Here is a 4,684-nt window from a genome sequence, read left to right as displayed (position 1 = left end):
ATGGTCTTCCTAATATGATCGAGATATTAGAATCTTCTTGGATATCCATTATGATGAAGTTAGTTGGGATGTAGAATTGGCCTACACGAACAGGGATATTTTCTAACATTCCTACAGGGTATTTAACTGAACGGTCAGCTAGTTGAAGAGACATTCTCGTTGCCTTAAGCTCACCCAGATTTAGCTTCTTACAGGTTGAAAGAGGCATCAAACTAAAACTGGCTCCTAAGTCGCACAAGGCTTTTTCTATAATGGTCTTTCCTATTACGCAGGGTATAGAAAAGCTACCAGGATCTTTCAGTTTGGGAGGCATGTTATTTTGGATGATAGCGCTACATTCAACGGTAAGTGTTACAGCTTCGTTATCCTCGAGTTTCTTTTTGTTCGATAGAATTTCTTTTAAGAATTTAGCGTACGAAGGCATTTTGGTTATGGCTTCTGTGAACGGTATGGTTATGTTTAATTGTTTCAGAAGTTCTACGAATTTTTTAAATTGCGCTTCGGTTTTTGATTTGGCTAATCTATGAGGGTAAGGAATTGGTGGCTTATAAGGTGGTGGTGGAACGTAAGGTTTTTCTTTTTCAGGTTCCACTTCGTTGTTGTTCTCATCGGTCTTAGCAGTTTGATCATCAGTTGATGTCTTTTTGGTTTCCTTTGGCCCTTGTTGGGACATGGGTGCGTTTTGAGTTCTAGGATCGATAGGTCCATCGTAGTTCGTTCCACTTCGTAGTGTTATTGCGTTCGCATGTCCTTTAGGATTAGGTTGTGGTTGAGCAGGAAACGTGCCAGCAGGGGCAGCAGTAGGTGCTTGTTGTTGGGCTACTTGTGAAATTTGCGTTTCTAACATTTTGTTATGCGTAGCTAAAGCATCTACTTTGTTCGCTAATTGTTTTAGTTGCTCGCTATTGTGGATGTTTTGATTTAGGAAGTCCTTATTGGTTTGTTGTTGGGAAGCTATAAAGTTCTCCATCATGATTTCTAGATTCGACTTCCTAGGGGCGTTTTGAGCAGCTACAGGCGCTTTTTGATAACCAGGTGGGACAGCAGGAGCTTGTCCAGGCGCGTACAACGCGTTGTTGTTCTTATACGAAAAGTTCGGATGGTTTTTCCATCCAGGGTTGTACGCGTTAGAATAAGGGTTTCCTTGAGCATAATTTACTTGATCAGATGGGATCCCAGTCAAGAGTTGACATTCGGCAACTGCATGTCCAGTTAATCCAGAAATCTCGCAGTTAGGTGCTACGGCAGCAGCGGTGGCTGAAGGAGTGATGGTTAAGTTTTCGATCTTTTGAGTTAAAGCGTCTACTTTAGCGTTAACGCGGTCTATACCACTTATTTTGTACATTCCTCCTTTGGTTTGGGTTTTCTCTAGAGCGGCTCGTTCTCCACCCCATTAGTAATGGTTTTGTGCCATGTTCTCTATGAGGTTGTATGCTTCATCATGGGGTTTGTCCATTAGTGCTCCGCCAGCAGCGGCATCTATAGTCATTTTAGTGTTATAAAGGAGACCACCATAGAAAGTATGGATGATCAGCCATGGTTCGAGTCCATGATGAGGGCATAATCTAAGCATGTCCTTGTATCGTTCCCAAGCTTCGAAGAGTGATTCGTTATCTTTCTGGGTAAATCCGTTGATTTGCCCTCTTAGCATAGCAGTTTTGCTAGGCGGAAAATATCTAGCTAAGAATACTCTCTTCAATTCGTCCCATGTAGTTATGGAATTAGAAGGTAGGGATTGAAGCCACGCTCTAGCTCTATCTCTCAAGGAGAAAGGAAAGAGACGTAATCAGATAGCTTCGGAACTAACGTTGTTAGCTTTGACAGTGTCGGCATATTGCACGAACACAGATAAATGGAGGTTGGGATTGTCTGCAGGGCTTCCAGAGAATTGATTCTGTTGAACAACTTGTACCAATGAAGGCTTCAGTTCGAAATTGTTTGCCTCAATCGCAGGTGGTGAGATACTTGAGTGCGGTTCAGCGCGTGAAGGAGCGGCATAGTCTCTAAGAGGACGAATAGCAGCCATCTCTAACTTCGGGATAATTTGATTGATTTGATCAGTAAAGGTCAAGTCCTGATTAATCGGAATTGGTGCTACTTCGGGAAGATTGAGAGCTCGACGTTTGACGTTAATGAAACGTTCGATCTCGTTAATTGGTTGTATTAAATCTCCTCCTTGTGAACGAGTATTTGACATACAATCGTTCAGAAAGTAGGGAAAGAATTGCCCTAGTCTCTACGGTGTAACAGTGAGTTACGATATCGACTTAAATAGTCCCCGGCAACGGCGCCAAAAACTTGATCACGACTTTACGTGTCTATAAATCTGATGACTGCAAGTGCACAATCGTGTCGTGTAGTTTTAAAAGATATCGAATCCACAGGGACTATGAATCGATCTACCGTTATCTAAGGTTACTATGTAAAGCTAAGGCTACTAATAATTTGATTGTTCCTAAGGGAAAGTGATTGTGAATATTAAGAAATATAATAATAGACGGATATCAGTATGTATTTCGTTTAACTTTAGGTGATCCGAAGGTCCATTGGCTAATGCATAATTCGATTAGAAATCTTTATTAATTCAATTGATTAAAAGTCCTCCTCTCAAACTTTCGCTCTGTTGATTTAGACCACTATCCTAACTCGTAACGTACGCTTTCGCCATCCCATTAGATATTAGAAAATCTTTTTGGAAACAACGTAATTAATAAAATGCCTGTTTTATGAAGTTGTTATCTATTTAAATCCCCTAATCTCAAACTTTCGCTCTGTTGACTCGGAACATGTTAATATCCCTAACGTACGCTTTCGCCATCCCGCTCGGGTGTAAAAACAATTTTTGAAAATAAATAAGTTCTAATTAGTTTTAATACGCTTTCGCCATCCTTAAAACTAATGTCCTATGTCTACTATCCAGTTAAAGATCTCAAACTTTCGCTCTATTGATTTTAACCTTTGACCGTCTTAAACCCTCAAACTTTCGCTTGAAGGATAGAAAAACACTTAGAAAGGGGGGGTTTGAATAAGTGTAGCTTCAATAACTTGACAGATAAAAATAAATTGCACAGTTATTTTTATCCTGGTTCGTTGTTAACTAAACTACTCCAGTCCACCCCCGCAGAGATGATTTACCTCAACTGAGGATTTAATCCACTAATCGCACGGATTACAATGGTTTTCCACTTAGTCAGCAACTAAGTCTTCCAGAGTCTTCTGATCACACACTGATCACTCCAGGAACAACTGCTTAGATAACCTCTAAGACTTTTCTAGAGTCTACTGATCAACACGATCACTCTAGTTACAATCTGCTTAGTTCACTCCTAAGACTTTCCTAGAGTATTCTGATCAACACGATCACTCTAGTTCCTTACAACTTAATGTAATTCTAAGAGTTTACAAATGCTTCTTAAAAGCGATAATCACAACTGTGATATTTCTCTTAATCGTTTAAGCTTAATCTCACTAATATATTACAGCAGCAATGTAGCGAGCTTTGATGAAGATGAAGATTCTGAGTTTTTGATTGAACAGCGTTTCAGCAAGTTAATTTGAATTGTATTTGTTCAGGATCGTTAACCTTGCTTCTCATCAGAACTTCATATTTATAGGCGTTGGAGAAGATGACCGTTGGATGCATTTAATGCTTTGCGTGTTCCGTACAGCATCGCATTTAATGTTATACGCTTTTGTCAACTACCTCGAGCCTTGTTCACGCTGTGTCTACTGACGTAGCCTTTAGTAGCTTTTAACGTTCCTTTTGTCAGTCAGCGTAGCTTGCCACTTGTACTTTCTTCTGATTTGTGAATACAACGTTTGAATATCATCAGAGTCAAACAGCTTGGTGCATAGCATCTTCTGATCTTCTGACCTTGAAGTGCTTCTGAGCGTGATACCATCAGAACTTCAGTGCTTCTGTTCTCTTGTTCTTCTGATGCTTCCATAGACCCATGTTCTGATTCTGCTTCGACCATCTTCTGATGTCTTGCCAGACCATGTTCTGATGTTGCATGCTGAACCATTTGAGACAAAGCTTCTGAGCGCTGAATTATGCGTACTCTTTATATATTTCCTGAAAGGGAAATTGCATTGGATTAGAGTACCATATTATCTTAAGCAAAATTCATATTATTGTTATCATCAAAACTGAGATAATTGATCAGAACAAATCTTGTTCTAACAATCTCCCCCTTTTTGATGATGACAAAAACATATATAAATGATATGAATTTGCGATCAGAAAGAGTAGTAGGCAAAAGACAAATTACACAGCTATAGCATAAGCATATGAATATGTCTCCCCCTGAGATTAACAATCTCCCCCTGAGATAAATAATCTCCTCCTGAAATAAATACTCGAAGAACTTTAATAAAAGACTTCCCTGATTATTTCGGTAGAGACGATCATATAAGCTTCTTGTCTTCAGAGAATTCATAGCTTCTGACTTCTGCTTCCATAGGACAGCTTTAGAACTAGAATTTCCTTAGATCCTTAGAACACTCACAGCTTCTGATTCCTGCTTCCATCTAGGACAGCTTCAGAACTTGAATTTCTTTGATCTTCTGAACATTCACAGCTTCTGATTTCTGCTTCCATTCAGGACAACTTCAGAGCTTTGAATTTCTACCAACATCACTTCATGCTAGATTTGTATCAGAACATTGTTGAATGTACCAGAGC

The 4,684-nt window shown here is 39.5% G+C and overlaps 1 non-coding gene across 1 annotated transcript; it reads left to right on the top strand.

Annotated features, from left to right (window-relative positions):
- Nucleotides 1–1,544: 1,544 nt before the first annotated feature.
- LOC131593774 (small nucleolar RNA R71) lies at nucleotides 1,545–1,651 on the top strand. The gene has a single exon (XR_009281155.1). It is a non-coding gene; the product is annotated as a small nucleolar RNA R71 (small nucleolar RNA).
- The last annotated feature ends 3,033 nt before the right edge of the window (nucleotides 1,652–4,684 follow it).

This window comes from Vicia villosa, linkage group LG3 (assembly GCF_029867415.1).
Source record: "Vicia villosa cultivar HV-30 ecotype Madison, WI linkage group LG3, Vvil1.0, whole genome shotgun sequence".
Taxonomy (NCBI): domain Eukaryota; kingdom Viridiplantae; phylum Streptophyta; class Magnoliopsida; order Fabales; family Fabaceae; genus Vicia; species Vicia villosa.
This window is presented reverse-complemented; position numbering and strand designations above follow the sequence as displayed.